The sequence below is a fragment of the Octodon degus genome, unplaced genomic scaffold (genome assembly GCF_000260255.1).
Source record: "Octodon degus isolate 3935 unplaced genomic scaffold, OctDeg1.0 scaffold00164, whole genome shotgun sequence".
In the NCBI taxonomy this organism is placed as follows: Eukaryota; Metazoa; Chordata; class Mammalia; order Rodentia; family Octodontidae; genus Octodon; species Octodon degus.
The window spans coordinates 3,840,929-3,852,743 of NW_004524740.1; positions in this window are offsets into that span (position 1 = coordinate 3,840,929).

Below are 11,815 nucleotides of genomic sequence, written 5' to 3' on the forward strand. Positions count from 1 at the left end.
TCTGAGGGTGATATATCCACAGCAGAATTCCCAGGCCAGATCTTAGGCCCACCCTTTCAGCAAGAGGATGAGACAGAGCTGCAGTAGTATGCAACTCCTAGAACAAGGGTCCAGCAGATAGATAGCACATGGCCAGCTATAACGGGCGTAGCTTCCCCATCGTACAGACCAGTAATCCATGGCTCAGAAAGAGAAGCTAATTTTTTTTAATTTTTTTTTATTATTTTATTTATGTGTGTGTGTGTGTGTGTGGCCAGCTCAGCCCACCAGGGGGCGGGGCTGGCTGGCATGTGGTGCTGGGGGATTGAACCACGGTCCCTGTGCTTTGCTAAGCTTGTTCTAAGTAGGTGCTTTAGACCACTGAGCCATCTCACCAGCCCGAAAGCTAATTTTTGCTAGAGCCTTAGAGCTAGAACTACAGACAGGATGCAAATCTGTGTTCTTTCTCTTATCCTAGATCATCACCTTGCCTCCTCCTAAAGTGCTTCATTGAAATATCACTTGAGGGAGTAGATTTCTGTTGCGTATCCTATCCTTCCCAGCATCCTTTGCAGCAGCTGTTAGACTATGCCTTGGGAGGAGATGGTGGCTGCACTCCTGGACAAGATCTTTTACCATAATTTCTCCAAGACTGAAAGAGTCTTTGAAGCCATTTACTCTAGTTGTCCAGTTGCCACACTAAATCAATAATTCAAACTTTTTTTTTCTTTTAAGCAAAGTTTCTAAGGCCATTCAATGATGCTGGCAAAACCACACACAGAAAAAAGAAGTTGGCCCTTTACCTTACATGGTATACAAAAAATTAACCAAAAGTGAGCCAGAGGCCTGAACTTAAGAATTAAAGCTGTAGGGGCCGGGGAGATGGCTCAGTAGAATAAGCACTTGCCTGGCAAGCGCAAGGGCCTGAGTTCAATCCCCAGTTCCACCAAAACAATAAAAAAAAAAAATAAAGAGAATTAAAGCTGTTGTAATTCCTTGAAGAAATGGTGTGACCTTGGGTTTGACATTGTTTTCTTAAAATACAGACAGCATAGGTGACAAAAGGAAAAAATAGATACATTGGACCTCACACAATCCATTTCTCTTATGCATCAAAAGACACTATTAATAAAGTAAAAAGTCAGCCCACAGAATGGATAAGTTTAGCAAATCCTACATTAGATGAGAGTTTAATGTCCAAAATGTACAAAGAACTCTTACAGCTCAGTAGCAAAAGACAACCCAATTACAAATGGGCAAAGACATTGAAAAGACATTTATCCAAGGAAGATTTCAAATGACCCAGTGCCATCGGTAGCTGGGAAAATACAAGACTGCAATAAGGTACTCCTGCGTTCCACTCAGGGTGGCTACAGTTTTATTTTTTTGCGGAATCGGGGATTGAACTCAGACTCTTGTGCTTGCCGGGGAAGCACTTATTCCACTGAGCCATCTCCCCGGCCCTGGCTACAGTTTTTTAATAAAAGAGAAAATTACTGAAAATATTGGCAAAGATGTGGAGATTAGAGCTTCTGAACATCCTGCTGGAGGAAGAAGCTGAGCACAGCAACCAGACCCAAGCCAGGCACAGCTGGATGAATTCAAACTTCTTAGACCTGCACCCAAATTTCAGTAGGTGCTAAGGTTGTAACTGCACCAAAGCTCTACACCAAAGGTCAAAGGACAGTGCTATGCAAAATGACAGAGAAAGGGGGCAAAATGCAATCTCAGGTCCCAAGCCCACCCAGAACAAGTGCTGAAGACACTAGCACAGAAGAAATTGGGAATCACACAGATGAAATGTCTGAATTAATAGCATCTGAAGTAAAGAAACAACTGCAGAAAGGTATAGAGGAACTCAGATCAGAAATAACCTCTGAAATAAAAAAAGAACTCTCTAGGACTATAAAATGCTGTGGCTATCACACAAAAGTTTTCCAGTTGCTCAAAAGGCTAGCTATGGAATTGCAACGTGACCCAGGCGTTATAATCTTCTATATATGCTCCAAACTTGTACACCAGTGTTCACTGTAGCATTATGCTCAGTAGCTCAAGGGTCTATCAACAGGTGAGTGAATAAGCAAAACGTAGTTCATACCCACAGTGGAATCTATTTGGCCTTCAAAGGCGTGATATTCTGAAACCTGCTGCCATATGGATGAAACTTGAGGACAGCATCCTAAAAGAAATAAACTAGGCATAAAGGAACAAATATTGCATGATGTTCCTCATTTGAGATATCCACAGTCACAGAAATTCATAGAAACAGAAAGCAGATTAGAAGGAAGCAGTGGGCAACAGTTTCTGTTTCTGATGATTTCAGAAACACATAGTAGGGGTGATGGTTGCACAAAATAAAGCGTACTGCATGCCGCTAAAGTGCACATTTAAAAACAGTCACAATGATGCATTTTGTTATATGTATTTTCCTTCCTTTTTTTTTTACATTTAAAAAAAATTTATTTATTTATGTGTGTGTGTGTGTGTGTGTGTGTGTGTGTGTGTGTGTGGCCAGCTCAGCCCACCAGGGGGCGGGGCTGGCTGGCATGTAGTGCTGGGGGATTGAACTGCGGTCCCTGTGCTTTGCTAAGCTTGTTCTAAGTAGGTGCTTCAGACCACTGAGCCATCTCACCAGCCCCTTTCCTTCCATTTTTTAAAAAAGTGATGGATGAACATTGATACGAATCCATAAAATACATTCAATGAGAAGTTTAAAGAAAGCTCCTAGTCCTCAGGGTGGAGGTGTGTGGAGTGCAGCCCCCACTAGGCCCCTGGACCCTGATGTGCATTTGGGTAGTGAAAAGGCTGCCTTGGGGAGCTGGGGAGATGGCTCAGTGGAATGAGCGCTTCCCTGTGCGAGGTGCCTGAGTTCAATCCCTGCTTCTGCCAAAAAAAATCCCCCAAAAACTGCCTGGTGGCACGTGGTAACTGTGTGCAGGGCTTTCAATTTGGGTCTGTTTCTGTGTGGCCAAAATCATTTTGGGTCTTTGCTCTGTTCTCCTGTGGCATTCTTATCTCCTCCAGCTTTGGGAGCCCAGCTGAGCTGCTGCCAAATCTCCTTCCGTACACTGGAAGGCAAGCCTGTGGGTTCTCGGTAGAGACTTCCTGTCGGATTTGCACTGACCTCTTAGGTGACACCCACAGCAGCTGATTGTCCGGCTCCCACTGACCCTGGCTGCGCTCTTAGGATGGGAAGTTGGCCTGGTCTTCTTCACATTTTTCCATGTTGTTTAAAAAGATGTCAACAATATGATCAAAAGCTTTACTGAGGTCCAGATAGATACATTTCCATTTGCCAGCCCACACATCCTAGTACAAGTGAACACACGTGACTTTGGCCTCCCTTAATTTTTTTTTTTCCTCAGTACTAATAAGGGTTGGGAATAAGAGGCAGATAGACCTCGATCTATTTGGCCTTACTTCAAAAGAGAGATAATAAATGTACTTCATACAGCAGCTGAAATTAAAAAGATAATTCCTTAAAAAACATCCCACTTAGGGCCAGCCAAATAGATCAGCAGACTAAAACACCTGCAAGCAGGCACGGGGGCCGGGGGTTCGATCCCTGGGCCTGCCATGCTGGCCTGTTCCTGGGGCGCACTGAGACAGCAATTGAGACTGGGCATGGTGGCGTGCACCTGTAATCTTAGCTCTTGGGAGGCTGTAAACAAGTGGATCATTATGAGTCCAATCTATGCAGTGAGACCCTGAACACCCTGTAGACCCTTCTTAAAATACAATAAATAAATAATAAAAAAATTAAAATATCCCACTTAGCTTGGAACCTAGCATTAAGTGATCAGTAAATACTGGCTCTTTCCCAAGAAATGGTCTGTGCCAGTCATACTGAAACCCAATTCTCTTTCTTTTCTTTTCTTTTTTCCTTTTTTTTTTTTTTTTTTTTTTTTTTTTTTTTTTTTTGCGGAACTGGTGATTGAACTCAGGCCCTTGCTCTTGCCAGGGAAGCGCTTATTCCACTGAGCCATCTCCCCGGCCCCCCCATTCCCTTTCTTGTACGAGTATGCCTACCAAGCCATCAGGTGTGCTGCTTTTAAAAACTGCTCATAGATCACTGGTTGAATAATCTGTCTCTAGAGAAGGAGTCAGACAGGTGCAGGTCTCAGTTTTTCTTGGATTCATCTGGGTACAAGGATAGGTTTTGAAACTGATTAACGTGAGAAAATGGATTGATTGACTAAGGACAGGAGGCAGAGCATAAATCCTTCAGGCTGGAAGAGGGAGTACTGGCTAACGTGGGTGGGTCTTCATTTACTGCTTCCCTCCTTTTATTTTCTTGCTAACACACATTAGTAGGACTGGGGATTGAGCCCAGGGAGCTCCGAGTTACATCCTTGGCCTTTAATTTTATTTTGAGACCAGGTCACGCTAAGTTGTCCAGGCAAGACTCTTAATTTTAGGCTCCTGCCTCAGCCTCCTGAGCAGCTGGGATTATGGTTGTGCACCACTGTGCCGAGCCTTTTGACGTTTATCTGGTCCTTTGTGTGCTGTCAGAATTGTGCCTTGCATAGCCCATTCTTGGGTTCCAAGCCAAGAAGATGGGTTCTTGGCCTTTCCTGGCTCTGCTCCAGACAGGTGGGTCTGTTTATTCCTGCCCCTCCTCAGCTGCCAGGCCTCCCACCCTACTCTTAAAGTGCATCTGCAACTGAGTTGTTGCTTCAGTTTCTCAAGATAGTTTTGGACCCTGCCTGGTACCCTAGGACTTCTTCAGTGGCTCCCCCAAGCCCTAGGCTCTGAGCGCTCCCTCCCACCCCTGGAAAAGTCATCCAAAAGCCTCTGAAAGTTTAGGGATAACTTAGGGGTAACATCTGCACTTCAACATCTGCTTCTGGAAAAATGATGTTTGTTTCGGGGATTGACCTTACTTTTGGCTGTTTTGTAAATCTTTTTTTTTTCTTTATTTTTTTAAGTACTGTAATGAAATACCTGAAGCAGGCTAACTCCATTAAAAAAAAGAGAGAGATTTATTTAGCTTATGTCTTGGTTACTTGTCTCTTGTTGCTAGGATAAAATACCCAACACCCAGAATGAAGGAAGAAAGGTTTATTTAGCTCACAGTTTGTGGAGCATTCAGTCTGTACTCCAAGGCAGAGTGGCACATAGCAGACGGCAGCAGTTTATGGAGGCAGAAAACAGCAAAACAGCAAAACAGCAAGAGCAGAAGGGAAGAACAGCAGCAACGAGGGCAACAGAGAGCAGTCTGTCTCCCTTCTGTTGCATTCGGGCCTTCCACCCCAGGGCAGGTGCAGCACTCACACCCATAATCCCAGCACTGGATCATGCATTAATCACAAACTCCAGAGGTCCACTCCATAACTGCATAAGGCTTTGGGGAGACAGCTAGACACAAACCATAACAGCTCAGATTTGGAGGCTCGAGGGCATGCCACTGGTGTTGGCTCAGCTCTGGTGAGGGTCTTGTGGCCAGTGGCAACACAACCACAGAAACACACACAAGAGGGTGAAATCACAACTCCAGATAAGAAGCTGGAGACAGGCTGGGTGGGCTGGGCTTGGGTTTGTGTGACAACCGTGTGACCTAACTAGGTTCTCGCAGACATGCTTTAATCCCTGCTGAAGGTCCTTTCCCTTGATTCCAAGTCTGTTAAAGTCTACGCTATAAGCGGGTATCCTGCTCATAGCACTCTGGGAAGCTGACACAGGAGGATCACAAGTTCGAATCCAATTTAGCAAGACCCTGTCTCAGAATTAAAAATAAAAAAGTGCTGTGGATGTAGCACAGTGTGAAGGTCCTGAGTTCAATCCCCCATACAAAAAATAAGAGTATACACTCTGCCTCAACACCTCAACACTGGTGGGGTCCAAACCTCCAGTTCATAATCAAAGCTTAACCACACCCACCAGGGCAGCTGTGCCATGGGACACAGGAAAGAAGCTTTGGTGCCACACGTTCCTGCTTGTACCAACAATATACGGCTCAGAACTGCTAAGAGGATCAGAGGTGATACTATGTCGAGTGCTTAGGACAGATCCTGGCAGATAGTGAACTTCATAATAGGAATTCTCTCTTTTTTTATGGTGCTAGGAGTGACCCCCAGTGCCTTATGCATGCTAGCCCGCACTTTCCTGTTAAGCTAGCTCCCCAACTCCACTGTCGGATTTCATTCATCTCAAGTCCAGTTTTTCACATGTATAGGAATTTATCTGCTGTAATAGGCCAAATTGGGTCTCTTCAAAAATATACGCTCAGGGCTGACCAGATAGTGCAGCAGATCAAAGCTCCTGCTTAGGCAGATAGAGGGACCAGGATTCGGTTCCGGGTGTGCCATGCCCACCCAGCCCCCAGGAGTGCTGAGATGGTGACTGACACTGGGCGTGGTGGCTGCGCCTGTAATCCCAGTGCTTGGGAGGCTGAAAATAGGAGGATCACTACAAGTCCTGTCTGTGTAGTGAGACCCTGTAGACCTTGTATTAAATACATTAAAAAGCATATATAGGGGCTGGAGAGATGGCTCAGTGGTCTAAAGCACCTACTTGAAACAAGCTTGGCAAAGCACAGGGACCGCGGTTCGATCCCCCAGCACCACATGCCAGCCAGCCCCGCCCCCTGGTGGGCTGAGCTGGCCACACACACACACAATAAATAAATGTAATAAATAAAAATAATAAATAATTAAAAAAAGCATATATATATACACATATATACTTATATGTATATATTTATATTTTCAAGTCCTGACTCCTGCTACCTGTGAATGTAACCTTACTTGGAAACAGGGACTTTGTAGAGGCAATTGGTTAAGGACCTCGAGATGACACCATAAAATAAGTAAAAATTCAATGCCCGGTGTCTTTCATAAAGGACACACAGATATGGTAGGTGTGGTGATGCATATCTGTGATCCCAGTTACTCAGGAGGCTGAAGCAGAAGCATGAGTTCAAAGCCAGCCCAGGAAACTCAGTGAGACCCTGGCAAAAAAAAAAAAAAATCACACACACACACACACACATGGAAGACCATGAGGAAACTGAGGCAGACATAAGTGATGCACTGCCACAAGCTGAAGAACTCCTGGGGCACCAGAAGCTGGCTGAGGAAGGGAAGATTTTTCTCTGAATTCTTCACACAGATATGGCTCTGCTGGCACCTGGATCCCAGCCTGCAGCACTGGGAGAATACACTTCTGCTGTTTACATGTCGGTTGTCACCAAGTTTGTGACAACTCATTACCGCAGTCCTAGGAACTGAGTATATCTCTCTTGCTGTTTGTCAGAGGCCAGCCCAGCTTTCTCTGCCTGAAAAGGTCTGTCTGGGGCCCACTTTCCCCTCTCCTTCCAATGGAAACTCCCACTTGAATGAAATTTACTTTGGTGGTAAGTGGGAAAAAATATGATAATTAAGTTAAAAAGTCTTTCCCTCAGAGCCATTAAAAACCTTCCCTCACACACCTGCAATAGAAACAAGGTCAGCCTGGTGGGGAATAGGCCGGAGGCTTTTGATGCCCTTTCAGCCTCCCTGGTGCTGGGCCCCTCGGCCAGGCTGTCCGCCCTGCAGAGGTCTGACAGCCCTCTTTGTTCTGGGTTTCTCAGCCTGCAGCACAAGCCTGGCAGGCTGTAGTCCTAATAAATGTTTATTGATGCAATACATGAGGGAAGGCTTTCTTCTGATGTCCCCAGTCATGGCTCTGTGTACCCCAGTGCTAGAAGATTCTGTGAGAAATTAAAACATATATCCACACAAAGACTTGTACTTGAATGTGTATAGAAGCTTTATTCCCAGTAGCCCAAATCTGGAAATTATCCAAATCCCCCTTTCCAAGTGAGTGAACAAACAAACACCATGGTATATCCATGTAATGGAATATCACTCAGCAGTGAGAAGGACTGGTCTACCTAACAGTATAAATGGGTCTCAAGATCTTTCTGTTGACTGAAAGAAGCTGAACACAGAACACACGCTGCGTGGTTTTGCCTATGTGTCTTTCTAGAACATACATATTAGTCTACCATGGCAGGAAGATCTGAGTTAGCTTGGGACTTCGGAAAGTGCAGATCGACCACAACAGGACAGGAGGGGACACCTGAAGATGGTGAAAGTATTCTGTATCTTGATTGTGGTGTGGTTCATGGTTATACTGACTTATACTTTTGCCAGAACTCCTACACTTGATACTAGACGTGGATGCCAATAATTATACGTAAAGTTAATGTAAAAGAAGAAAAATTTCTAAAACTGTAAAGCCTAAATGATCCATTCTCCCCTCCAGTAAATATAGGATATCAGTGTAACAAATATATCACTTGGATGGAAGACACTGGTTGTGCCGGAGGCTGTGGGTGGGTGGCAGTAGTGAGTTTAAGGGAAATCCTTGTAACTTTCTCTGTTTTTCTTTCTTTAGAGCATTCCTTTTAAAATGCTCTAAAGAATAAAGATTTTTATTGACATGTATGAAAATTTCAAAATGAAACCCAGTACTCTGAATCATCAATAAAGCCCAGAAAAGTTTTCAGGCCGATGTGGTGGTGCATGCCTGTAATCCCAGCCCTTGGGAGGCTGAGGTAGGAGAACTGAGTTTGAGGGCTGTCTGGGCTACACGACCCTGTCCCTGAAAAACAAAGTGCATTAAAAAGGATTCACATTTTGCTTGTGGGAGGGTCTGTTTGAAAGCTTCTCTGCCTATAAATGAGAGTTGAACACCAATTCAGAACATGTGGTTGGCACTTGGGGGTGGCGTGTTAATGAAGACAGGCCCTCAGGAGGCCCAGGGCCGTAAAAGAATTTGCCAAATTCTCAAAGAGAGGGGGTAGCTGGGATGAAAAGATTATGCCAAGGGCAAAGAGTATGGATTTCTCTCAGTGTCTCACAGCTCACTGATGGTGCTTTCTGGGCCCGTCCGGGCCTACTGAGTCAAGAAGTGTTCAGTCGGTTTTTCGTCTCAGGCTTGGGTGAGAATTGATATCCAAAGCCAAAGAACTAGAAGAGTGTGACGGTCCATCCCTGTACCTACCAGCTCGGACAGTAAGGCGCCACCATGTCTTTCCTTTCTGTTGCTGGCTACCTGAAGTTACCTGCTCTGCACACATCAGTACGTGGAAGTAGGGCCAGGTTCAGCCAAAATGGAGACAACTGCTCCTCCTTCAGTGAGAGTTGCCCACACGATCTCCACAGGCAGGCTCTCTCCTGGAAAACCCACATCCATGGTTCTAACCAGGGTGATTTGGATTCCAAGGGACACAGGGAATGTCTGGAGATGTTTCTGGTTTTCACAAGTAGGGGGCTAGGGATGCTGCTAACATCCCACAAGGCACAGGATGGCTCCCCAACAATACAGAATCATTGTACCCAAACTGCCAATGTGTCAATCTTGTGAAACCCATCTCATGGCTGTGAGGAGCTGTCCCTAGGGCCCCAGGTGTCAGTCCTAACATTGAGTTTTCCTCCTACCTACTCTGTCCTGGCCTTGATGTCGGAGGGGAGAAGCTTGGGTCCACTCAGTTCTCTCCTGCTCTTTCTTTGCTGGTGGAGCCAGGAGGTGCCCTGCAACAGCCCAAGCCGGGAGAGGCTGCCAAGGTCCCCAGGGGGTGACACCACAGAGGAGACCAGAGCAGGGATCAGACACAGCCAGCATAAAGGAAGGAGTGCTGGTTTTAGAGGAGGAGGCTGACTCTGCTTCTAAGTTGCTCATTTAGCCTGCATGCCTCAGTTTCCCTCTCTACACATTGAGCACAGGTTCCTTGCTTCCTTAATAGGTTGTGGTAGGGGTCAGAGGAGGTGGAGGTCAGCATAAGGGGCAGAAACTATGAAGGTCAGGCAGTGACATCCAGTGGAGTGACCACTGTGTGGGGGGACAAAGGGGTCTCCCGGGTGGGCGAGGAACGGGAGGGAGCAGCTCTGCATTGCAAGAGCAGAGCTTGTCACCCCGGGAGCTGCACACATGGGGTGACTGGCAGAACGGTGCTGGGCAGCGGAAGAAGCCTTGCACCCGAGGATGCTGCTCCGTTTGGTGACTCCCAGATGGGGGGGGGGTCAACTGCCCTGTGTCTGGAGGAGGGGACAGGGGCAGGAGCACATGGGCCCCACACCTGGCCACAAGCAGTCTGTCGCCAACATGGCCGTGGACATGAATGAAGACCAGTATCCGCAGCTGGTGTTCCCAAAATGTTTGTATGTTTAGCTCTCTGTAAAGTGGTTTTGCAACCTTTAGACGTCTTTAAGCATTTCTGCCCATCTGTTTTAAATATGCTTATTTTCTAATTTTTATAGCTAATTATTTCTTCTCTGTATTATATAAATTACCCAAAATTTGGAATAATCAAAATGTCCAGCAATAAAGGATTTATGGGAACAAAGAAAATATCTCACAATAGGCTTTGTGGGACAAACTAGATGTACACACGTTTTTTAGGACTTTAGGAGTTTTGAATCTTTCTAATTTATTTTAATAAATTTTAATCTATGCCCTTTTGCTATGATCTTCTTCGTGTGTGTGTGTGCATGAGGGCTTTTAAAAGAGGAGGTAGTGAGTATAGTGGTCACATTTGCTGCCCAGAAGCCAAAGAGAGGCTACATTTGCTAGCCGTGTGTGACCTGCAGGCTGTTATTCAACTTCTCTCCACTTCAGTGCTGCTTCTTTTTGTAGAATAAACACCTCCTCCTGCTCCTCCTCCTCATCCTTTTTTTTTTTTTTTTTTTTTTTTTTGTACTGAGAATCGAACTCAGGACCTTGTGTTGCCAGGCAGGCAGTTGGGCCACTGAGCTATATCCCAGTGAAAGCTCTTAAAAGCCAAAGCTGGAGCAATGTGAACACCAGACAAACCCCATACTATTGGCTTTAATTCAAAATATAAAATGCATGACGTTATGCTGATATAAATAAATGACAAAACACATACACTAATTGACGGGGGAGATGAGACAGGTCTGTGAGGAAGAATTCCAAACGACGCCCTCTCCTGGTGGGCTGTGCGGGGTGACTTCCTTCCAACTACCACAGAAGTGAAAGGAGGAGGGTGACACTGTGGCGGAAACCTGGCAACCTCCACCTCCGTCAGGCGATGAAGGTGAGCCTCAGACCTTAGATGCCATGTGACAAGAAGGACCCTGCAGTTCTGTGGCCTTCTTCCCCTACACTCACACTTCCAGTTTGGTCATGGGAAAAACATCAAGCTAACCCCAATTGATAGACATTCTACAAAATACCTAGCTTGCACTCCTTCGAACTGCCAAGAGCAACGAAAACAGAAAGTCTGAGACATCAGTGTAGGCCAAGGAATGCCGGAGACGCGCCGGCCTAACAGGATGCTGTGACCCGGATGGGATCCTGGAGCACACAGAAGGGCACTCGGCCAGAACGAAGTTGGTCTGAACCAATCATGGACTTCTGTTGTGATAACACAAGTATGTATAAGACGTTAGCAGAAGGACAAATGGGGTGCCAGCACATGGAGCGTCCATGGGTGCTCTCTGCATATTTTCTATAAATTTACTCTAAAAACACAAAATCTGGGCCAGCCAAATAGCTTAGGCACAGGGGCCAGGGGCTTGATCCCTGGGCCTGCCGTGCTAAGCCCTGTCCCTGGGGCACACTGAGATGGCAATTGAGACTGGGCGTGGTGGCATGAGCCTGTAATCCCAGCTCTTGGGAGGCTGTGAACAGGTGGATCACTATGAGTTCGATCTAGTAGTTAGACCCTGAACACCCTGTAGACCTTTCCCTAAAATACTAAATAAATAAATATTAAAAAATAAAGTTACAGGGGCTGGTGAGATGGCTCAGTGGTCTAAAGCACCTACTTGGAACAAGCTTGGCAAAGCAGAGGGACCTCGGTTCGATCCCCCAGCACCACATGCCAGCC